The sequence below is a fragment of the Corvus kubaryi genome, unplaced genomic scaffold (genome assembly GCF_017639235.1).
Source record: "Corvus kubaryi isolate FWS band 111438036 unplaced genomic scaffold, C.kubaryi_AGA036_p1.0 47121, whole genome shotgun sequence".
Lineage (NCBI taxonomy): Eukaryota > Metazoa > Chordata > Aves > Passeriformes > Corvidae > Corvus > Corvus kubaryi.
Window position 1 is genome coordinate 1083 of NW_024581311.1, and position 10316 is coordinate 11398.

Below are 10316 nucleotides of genomic sequence, written 5' to 3' on the forward strand. Positions count from 1 at the left end.
TGTGTTTGTGCCTGGCAATATCCACACACACACACACACACAGGTGAGAGGCTGGATCATAGAAAGCCCCAAATTTGCCTCCTTCCCACTGCCCTGCCCCGCTGTGGCCCCGATCCCTGCCCTGCTGTGACCCCAATCCCACGGGATGAGTGCTGGCCCAGTGCAGCCCACACCTGTTTGTGCTGCTGCCTCTGCCTTGGCTCCGGAGCTGTGGGGGCCAAGCAGGAACTGCTCCAAACCCTCGCTGGGAAAAACCAGCTGGGTTTGGAACAGCTCTTTGCTGCAGGTTCCTGCCCTGCTCAGCTCAGCAACAGCATCCAACAAATCCAGCTCCCAGTTCCCCTCCGCTGGATCCGTCTGCGGGCACAGCAGATTCCGACCAGAGGGATGTGAAGGGAGCTGGGACATGGGACAGGACACCTGCAGGGGCAGATGTCACCCCAAACGTGCAGGCAGAGCTGTTTATTGCTTCCTCCATCGCCCACTGCCACGAGGGGAAGCCAAAAGAAGCAGCCCCCGAGGGAGTGAGCTGGGTTATTCCCGAGGGAGAGCTGCCAGGTCAGCACTTCCCACGGGAAACACGGACAGCCGTGCCCACCTGTGCCCTGCAGCCCCACCCAGACCATCACCCCACCTTCCTGGGGCTTCCAGAGGGTGCTCCACGCCCTTGACTGAAGGAGGTGCAAAAGCACTGCCGGCACAATAGGCTCAGCTGGAGCCGCTCCTGCTGGAGAACCTGAGACCTGGAAGAACGACTCCTGGTTTTATCAGCGGCAGAAACTGAGGCAAAGAAAAGAAAGGGACTTGTCCAAGGCCACAGAGCTCAGGAGACAGGGACTGAGCCCACAGCGCTGTCTGTGCTCCCTGGGCTGAGCTGCTGCTCGCAGCCCTCTCGCAGATGGCCTTGTAACTAAGCAAACTGAGTGGGACTGAGCTCTGGATTTGTTTTCCAGACTTGTCACACATTACTCATGTGATCTCGAGAAAAGTCACTTCGTCTCTCTGTGGCCAAGTTCACAGTCTATGTATCCTCCAGTCACTTACCCAAATCTGCATCTGTGCTTTTCTTCATATCCTTCTGAAGTTTTTTGGTCTGATCTTCCAATCTGAAAGATGGGGGAAAGAAGGCAAAGTCGGAATCTTGGAAAGAAAGGAACCCGAGTGTATCATACGTGCAACAAATCATTTACGGGCTGAATATGCTGGCTTCTGGTGGGAGTTAAAAATATCCAGGCAAGGCTCGATGAAGTTCAGTGCAGCTCAACCCTTTTGGGTTGTTTTCAGATGGTTTTTAACCTTTTCAAGTTGGTGATCTCTTATTCATAGTTCACATATTTCCTGAAAGTTCTCACACTTAACACAAATGGTGAAGCCAAATGCTTCCAGATGATCCGTGTGAGCTCCTGTGACACAGGCAGGATGGCAAAGCCTCTCCTGGGCCTCGGAGGTGTTGGGCTCTTCGGGGACCCCGCAGTTTTCTGGCAATTTTACACTTTGTTTTAGAGCTGCCAGAATCTGCAACCCCACCGCAAATACTTCTCAGGACACCTTTGAACACCCAGAGAAACCCTGAAGAATTGGAAATTACAGGGCAGCGAGGGATTTCTCACTGGGGAGAGCATCACTGGCTAAAACTCCCTGGGAAGATGCAACGAGAGGACATGGCAGGGAAGCACGCGGCCGGTCCTGTCCGACCAGTGTGGTTGATACTCACTGCTGCAGCTTCCCATACTCCCTTTCAAAGTCTCTCTCCACCTGTGGAAAGAAGAGATGGGAATCAGCTCCAGGGCACTGCAGGAGTGTGCAGGGAAGCTGTCCCCGGGAAATGCCGAGCTGAGCCCAGGGAAGCACAAGCTGCAGCTTTAACGGGAGTTACGCCTCAAAAGTAAAGGAAGTCTTGGGGTTTTTTGAGCTCCAGACTCTCTTGGAGCAAAGTCACTGCCACCAAACGTGTCGGCTCGAGCCAAGGACATGCTCCAGCACACGGATTGGGAGCTGATGGAATAAATGGGAATGCTGTAAAAGAGGGGAGGTCACAACCTAGCGTGGCTCAGTGTTGGGGGGACGAGCCTGTGTTCTCCCCCACAAACTGAGGGGAGCTGCTTCTCCTCCAGCCCCATTAAGGACCCTGAGGCGGGTCTGGCTGTCTCCTCCTTCCTCATCCTCAAGAGGATGGTGAAACTCCCCCAAACCACCCCCATCTTTGCACTGTTCACCCCCTCCATACACCCCTGAGCCCTGCAACAGCTCCCTCCCATGAAATTCTGGGGTTGGAGCAACAACCCCAGTGGACTGTGACACCTCCAGAAGGGAGGGGAAACCTGCGCTCCGAGCTCAGAGCTCCAGCACAGCCTTCTCCCGATGCTACCTCAGTGCCTGCTCCCTCCTACTTGCTAGCTGGCAGCAAACCTCCAGCGATAGGAGATATTTTAAGGAACTTTCTTTCCATGCTGACTGTTTTAACACACTCAAAACGTTCATTCCACACCTCGTCAACCAGAGAAGCAAATGGATTTCAATTGACCAGCCAAGAGTAAATCCATGCGCGTTTGTTGTCATGGGATCAGCGCTGGGTTCAGTTGTGTTGTCAAGCTCCTGTGCTATTAAGGAAATGCAGAGTGCTGGGAGCAGCCAGGACTAGAAGGATCCAAAGGTTTGTTCCAATTCTTCCTGCTGGCCCCGGGATTTCAATCCCAGGCTCGATGCGACACCACAGCGTTTAATGGGGACGTTTGCTTTTCAAGCAGAATTGCTGTTAAAAGCTCAGGGCTGAAAGATGGAGCTCCGTTTTCTCGAGATCTCCTTGTTTTAAACATCTTTTCGGGCTGCACTTGAACTCCACCAGCCCTGTCTGAGGGCAGGCAGCGCCCAGCCACATTCCAGCCCCATCCCAGCGCCCAGCTGTCCGCGCCATCCGCTCCCACCATCCGGGGGATGCGAGCTGGCTCTTCCCCCCCCCCCCCCACCCTCTGCTCCAAAAAACCCTCCCCGGAGCTTCAGCTCCCTTTTCGTGCTGCTAAAATTGGGCTCTGGAGAGAACAGCCACGGAGCAGTGTGGGGGCAGCTCACACGACTTGTGCCTGGTGTTCGGGGAGCCGCAGAAATCCGCGGCAGCTGGCGCCGGCAGGTCAGGTAACCAGCACATAGTAAAACTCACCCTCCCGTCCCCGTGCCTGTTCCGGCTGCTAAAATATCCAGGGAATATTGCACTCTATTTATAGGCCTTAGGTGTGAATTGTTTTGGTTGCAAACCACAGAGGGTCGGGCACGACGCAAAAATGGGCCCCCTTTGAAGGCTGGTGGGGTCATTCCCTTATCGCTCCCTCTCCCTGTTTAGGAGGATCTGCTCAGCAACCAATTCCTCCAAAAGCTGGAAGGCTGGGCTGTGAACTACCTGCAAATATTCAGGGTTTCTGTCCCTTTTTGCTGTCAGATTCGCCCGTTTCCGTGCAATAAGCAGAAGGCGTCGTTGCTTAACGGATATGGAGCAGCTTCCAGGGCCTAAAGGGGCTCCAGGAGAGCGGGAGAGGGACTTGGAAAAGGGCCAGGAGAGACAGGACACAGGGAGTGGCTTCTCCCTGCCAGAGGGCAGGGATAGATGGGATTTTGGGAAGGAATTCCTCCCTGTGAGGGTGGCGAGGGGCTGGGATGGAATTCCCAGAGGAGCTGTGGCTGCCCCTGGATCCCTGGAAGTGCCCAAGGCCAGGTTGGAGCAGCCTGGGACAGTGGGAGGTGTCCATGCCCATGGCAGGGGGTGGAATGAGATGAGTTTTAAGCTCCCTTCCCACCCAAACCACTCTGGGATTTTAGGATTCATTCTATAAAGACAAAACCTCCCCACCCTGCAACCCTCTGAGTGCTGTGATCCCCCCAAAACCTCCCGAGCTGCCCCAAAACCCCCATCCCGGTGCCGGAGCAGGATCCAAATGGGATCGAGGTGACTCCACACAGAGACACTTCAGCTGCCCAGCCTGACTCACATCCCCAGCCCCATCTCTCCCAGACAGCTGCCCAAGGATTGCTCTTATTTTTCACGCCCACAGGCAGCAACTGGCTCCCAGTCCCCACAGTCTGCGAGCTCATGGAGCCACCCAGTCATGGCTGGAGCCCGGATATCCCACAAAAAGCAGCTCTGAGGAGCTCTGGAGAGGAAAAAACTGCTCTCACGTGCTCCCACCCAGCAGAGTCACAGGCAGAGCCGTGCAAGGAGGACAAGCTGGGAACATTTTGCAGAGCACACAGTAATTCCCACTCCCAGTAGCTCTCCATGGTCACACGCAGCCGACAGAGGCTGTGGAGAGGATTAGCACGTTAAGAGTAACGAGAACAAGAAGTACAGGCAAGAAAATTACAATATCCTGAAGGGAAGTTTCCGTATTATTAAAATAATCCCACTGCTCCGCAGCCTCTCTCTGAAACCTCCCAATCAAGCCGTGCTTTCTGTATTGAACCTTTTTTTCTTCCAGGCACAGGGGCTGGGTAATGCAAAAATCGCTTGTCTCGGGGTTTTTATTTAAATCTACATCAAGAGCGACGAGCTCTCGAAAGCTTTGAAATAAAACAACGTTCTCTCCTTCACCCAGTTCTTTTTTCTTGTTGTTTGCAAACACTGGGCCTCCCACCTGTGATAAGATCCCTCCCTGCTCGAAGGGCAGGAGCATCATCACCACCACGGTTACGAGGCAATGGAAGCAAAAGCAAAGCCAACACTACAAAGAGATGGAAATAAGGGACTGTGAGGAACCTTCCGATCCTCCTGGGGTTCGTGCTTTTTCCTGGAGGAGGAAGATGAGCTGATTTCTGCATCTTCCAGTGGGCTCAGCCTCTTCGTGGATCTTGGGGAAAAGAGGGAAGTGTGTGCTTCCTCCTCCCTCCTCGCGAAAAAAAAAAGAAACCCACAGAATTAGGCCATGAATTCTGTTCTAAGATGGAATTTCTGCCGAGTTTTGCCATCCCATCAAGAGATTCAAGGTAAGTCCTGTGGGTGAATATCCTGAGCCAGAGCTGCAGACTGCAGGTGGGGCTGGGATGTCATGGACTCCACACCCCCACTCTGCAGGAAAGCTTCCCAGAAAGGCACCAAAGGGAAGAAGGATGCACCTCCCAACTGCAGAGACCACTTTGGCCAGAAAGGGTGGAAGGAAGAGAGCAAAAATGAGCAAAGTGATTTAACTGGCACCACTCGAATTCACCCCAGCATTCCCGCGACTTTTCCTCCACCGTTCTGGGATTTCCAGCTCGCTGGTGGAGCCCAGTGGAACGGCGCTGACGGCCACAGCTGCAGTGGAATCCTGCTGCTCACGGAGCTGCTCCGTCTGACATCCCTGGGGAAGGCAGAGCTGCTGGGATGAGTCAAGGAAGGGAGGTTTGGCAGCTCAGGTCTGCCCTCCCTGCCAAGCTGACTCAGGCCAGCGGGGAGGAGGAGGAGGGCGAGCGGTCTGAGTCAGCCCAGGCCAGAGCAGGGACGAGGGAAGCAGGGAGGGAGACGGGATAAAAACCTCGGCTCGCCCCATGCCGAGCGCCCCGCGGGGATGCAGGGCTGGCTCTGCTCCCCGGCTCCCTGCCTGCTTGGATCATCCCAGCCCCGGTGAAGGGCAGGGAACAAACCCGGGGGGACGCAGGTGAACTTCAGCTGGAGCTGCAGCAGAGCTGGGGAGACGAGACAGCTCCGATGGCAGCGCAACCTCTGCTGGGAGCGGAGCTGTCCCGAGGGAGGGAAGAACGTCTCTGCCGTAAGAGGCTTCGTGGCTGAGCAATAAACATGGAGAGATATAATTCTAACAGGTTTAACTCCTATCACTGGGCATTAGTTTAATTGGGCTGCGGGCCCGTGGCCCTGCTGACAGCAGGTCCTCTCTGAGCATTAGATCCTCCCACCCGGCTCCCGGAGCCCGGTGACAGCTGCTCTTTTCAGGGAAGAGGAGGGGAGAGATTATGCTGTCTGGAATTGGATTTGCCCAGGTTAAGGTGGAAACAAAGCACAGGCACGTCTGGGGAGGGGGAGATCACCTGAGTTCACCAGCTGATATTTTCTGCTGGGGTTTCCTTCCTCCCTCAAGAGCTAAACTGTGCCTGACACCGTGCCCTTCTCCAAAGGATCACAAGCGAGTGGGCACGGGGAGTCATGACTAATTCCTCGGCAGCCCAGGCAAATTGCTTTTCAGGACTACTGCCGGCCTAGATCTGACACCAGCCCCAGCATCAAGACAACAAAAAAGCCTCTCTGGCTCGCTGAGCCTCTCGGCAAAGCCACCCTCCTCTCCTGACTCCAGTCCCAGGCCTCATGGAGAGCCAGAGAAGTTAAATCCTAACAAACGCTGCTTTTTTTTATCCTTCCCCCTCACCATCCTCTTTTGTGGTCCGGTCTCTGTGAGTGGGAGATCCTCTACCCACAACCACTTCCCTTCTGATGGGCTTGGGATGCAGCCCTGGAGATGCCACACCTTCCCGCTTCCTGCGGCGGGCTCCGGAGCCCAACATCTGGAACATCCTGGCCCTTGGCTTCTGCCGCTGTTCCCCAAAGCCTGCACAGATGGAGTGTCTCAGCCTGCGACTGGGAGGTAAATTTGGGGGCCTGCAGCTCACTGAAGCTACAAAGCAACCCCATCCCTTCCACACCACGGCGTGGAATGCCTGATCCCGGGGGATCTCGGTGGTTTCCTGCCGTTTGTTCTGCTTTGAAGGGCTGCACTCCGTGCTTGGCGTGAAGTTCCAAGGCTTTGGGCTTCCTGTTTTTTGCTTTCCCTGTATCTGCTGCCTGGAGAGCAGCAGCAGCATCATCATCATCATCATCACAGGGCAAATGGAAGCCATTTAGAAACCAGCTTCCAACTTTGTTGACACAAAGTCTTGTTCCTGGGGGAGCTGAGGAAGGAAGGAAGGGAAAGGGAAAGGCCTGGAAGCGCTCTGGGTGCTGAATGGACCTCTGCCTGCCGGATATTCTGAGCTGTTCTATTTAATACACACACATGTATATATAAGCAAAGCCTGCCAACTGCTTCAGAACAGCACATTCCAGCAGCTCCAGGGAAGGGAAGATCTCAAAGGTGCCACCGCTCATCTGCAGGGAGCCCGAGCTCAGGGAGGGCTGATTTTAGGGGAGAAAAACCTCTCCCAACAGCAAACGCAGCAGGAGGGGAGGGAAATCAGCAAAGAAATATAAAATATTCAACTGGGGTGTGAGAAATGGGTAGGCTGGAGATGCCAAGACACCCAGAGCTGCAGAGCAGTTGGTTCTTGCCCCAGCCTGGAACGACAGCGGCGTTGGGAACACTGGGAAAGGGGATGAGAGGCAAAATGTCGTGGAGCGAGGAATGTGGGGGCTCCTGACACGAGCTGGGAGTGGGGTGAAGAGTTGAGGCTGGGTTGCCTCACCTGAGGGACCACAGGCAGCAGCACTGTCCTGGTGGATGGCCAGCCCCTGGAAAAGGGTGGCTGGAAACACATGGAAAAACCACGGAGGAATTTTACCAGTCCTCGTTGCCTGCCTGGCTTAAATTCTGTACTGACAGTTTGGAGCTGAAAATTGCTGCTCCACGGCAGCAGACAACCACCAAATCCTTTAAAATAAAACATGACAATCAAGCCTTGAAGGGAGTGGTGGGATTAGCCCTCTGCCTCCAAGGAAAATGTCATGTCCCAAGGAGAAACTGCCCCACAAACGCGGGTGCCCACGCATCCCACGGAATTAGCAGAGTGTCCCGGAGAGGAAGGATCAGGGATGTCAGGCTGTGCAGGGGATTAGGTCACCAACGCCGGCAGAGGGACAAGCGCTGCCCCACGCTGCCTCTCAGGGCTCCCATTTTAGAGCAGGTGTCCAGGTGAGTTTTCAGGGCCAGCTCCTGGGAGGTTCCACAGCTTGGTTTTTTGTTTTTTTTTTTTTTTTTTTTTTTTTTTTTTTTTGGTTGGTTTTTTTTTTGGCACGGGACAAATGCAAAGCCAAGCTGCTTAAGAAGGGAAAATACCACAGCCAGCTGCAAGCAGCAGCACTTGGGGTAGGAGCCTCAAATCCACGGGAATACAAAATGCTTTTTTAATTTGCTTTTAAAGCAAATGCTGTGCAGCACAAATTAATTCACGCCCGAGCACTAAGCATCTCAGCTTATAAGCCTTTCTTTGGAAACAGTTATATTCAGCGATCTGAACCACTCCTCCTCCTCCATCTGCTCCGAAAGGATGAACAAACAAGCCATTGCTGAAAGAAGGAAGGAAGGAAGGAAGGAAGCAAACCCGTTCAGCCATCTCCGAGGAAAACCGTGCCAGACCAAGAGAGCTCTTTTCCCCCACCCCACACACACACCCCCCCCCCCCCAAAAAAAAAAGAAAAAAAAAAGAAAAAAAATTATCATTCCAACAGATCCCAAACCAAAATATTCTCCCTGGATGGGGCTCCCCCTCGCTCCTCGCACGAGGAGCCGAGCGCTGGTCACACGCGGCAACAGGTTCTGCTGCTCCAGCTCCCTCCCACACGCTGCAAAATGGGACGAGTCAAAGTGCCGGCTTGACTCATCAGCCACATGATCCAAGGCTGGAGCTAAAAAGGGGGAACTGGTTTACTCACTGTCTTGGGTACAATCTGTTTCTTGGGCTGCCCGATCTTGAACGGGATCCTGGAAAAGAGAGAGGAGAAGGGAATGTGTGAGCGGCGCTGACGATGCCGGGCTCGGGCGGCCTGGCCCCGTGCTGGGGGTGGGTTTGGGGGCAGCAGGGATTGTCCTGGGATGGCAGCCCCTCATTCCAGGCACCGTGCACCCCCTGGGGAGGGAAAGGGTGGGAGAGACTCTGGGGAGACCTCTCAGCATTCCACAACTCCCTCCCATGGGGCAGCTCTGATCTCTGCTCCCTGTGACAGGGACAGGACCCAGGGAAGGGCTGGAGCTGTGCCAGGGAGGGTTAGGTTGGATTTTAGGGAAAAATTCTTCCCTCAGAAGGTGCTGGGGCACTGAACAGGGAATGGTCCTGGCCCCCAGGCTGCCAGAGCTCCAGGAGCGTTTGGACACTGCTCCCAGGGATGCCCTGGGTGGGATTTTGGGGGTGTCCGTGCAGGGCCAGGAGCTGGGCTGGATGATCCTGGTGGATCCCTTCCAGATTCTCCAAGAGTGCCACCCCTGAGGTCAGCCCCACACATCCTTCCCCACCCTCCTTCCACCCCAAACCAACGCAAGGATGCTCCACAAGCAGCTGAAGAACCCTCTCTGCTTCAAACCAAATCTGATGGGGAGGATGAAATACTAAAAAAAAAAACAAACCAAACCCCAAACAAACCCTGTAAATATTTAGAAAGAGGATATTAAAAAAAGCAACAGCCCAGTGTCTGGAGCTGTGAGCTGCTTCAAAGGATTCCTCCGCTCCCACAGCTGGAGGAGAGGCTCACCTGCCAGCACAGCCTTCATTCTTAAAATCCCTAATTCCCAGGAAAATCTGGGTTACCTCAATGGTTTCCTTGGAGGTGAAGATTACTCTAAATAAATTACACAACATATGTAAGGGTGGCTGGGTCAGCTGGGAGCAGCCACGCAGGCAGCCTGAAAATAATTGGATTTCTTTCACCTATCAGTATAATGAAAATCCGGGAATTCGACTGCTGTTGTCAATGGATTTAATTAAGTTAAAGAGGCGCTGCTTGGTTAAAGCACCTCAGCCAAAACCTCCCCATGTTTTCTGGGTTGTGGTGATTTAAATAAGTAGAAAAAATTGAGGTCGTAATGACATGAAAGTGGTGTTTGCCAGAGATGCTTCACCTACAGCTCAGCTTCATCCCATCCCAATCCCATCCCATCCCATCCCATCCCATCCCATCCCATCCCATCCCGTCCCGTCCCGTCCCGTCCCATCCCATCCATCCCATCCCACCCCACCCCACCCCATCCCATCCCACCCCACCCCACCCCATCCCATCCCACCCCACCCCACCCCATCCCATCCCATCCCATCTCACCCCATCCCAAATCTGCACCAGGAGCTTCCAGGGAAAGTGTCCCAGTCCCCTCCCGAAAATTTGGACCAGACCAGCCCAAACTCTCATGCTGCTACACCAAGCTTGAGCTAAACCCACAGATTTTGGGACTGTGTTTTCCCGCTGCCTCCCAGTCTGGCTTTTCCCACTGCTGGTTTTCCATTTGCTTCCCACCAGCTCCACTTCCAAGCCCCCAGCACCGCTCCATCCAACAGCTGGACCCCCAGGAAATATTTTTATCCGAGTAACCTGTTCTAAAACCCAACTGTGTGCTCGGGAGAAAGGGTTTGCCATGGAAGAACACGCAGGATCGGGAAAAAACCACCCCGGATTATCCAAACTCCAAACCTCGCTCTTCCCA

The 10316-nt window shown here is 54.2% G+C and overlaps 1 long non-coding RNA gene across 1 annotated transcript; it reads right to left on the reverse strand.

Moving 5' to 3' along the window:
* Nucleotides 1-1067: 1067 nt before the first annotated feature.
* On the reverse strand, nt 1068-8657 carry LOC121672289. The gene is made up of 3 exons (XR_006018805.1): nt 8561-8657; nt 1715-1755; nt 1068-1106 (listed from the first exon to the last, which is right to left on the reverse strand). It is a non-coding gene; the product is annotated as an uncharacterized LOC121672289 (long non-coding RNA).
* Between the last annotated feature and the right edge of the window lie 1659 nt (nt 8658-10316).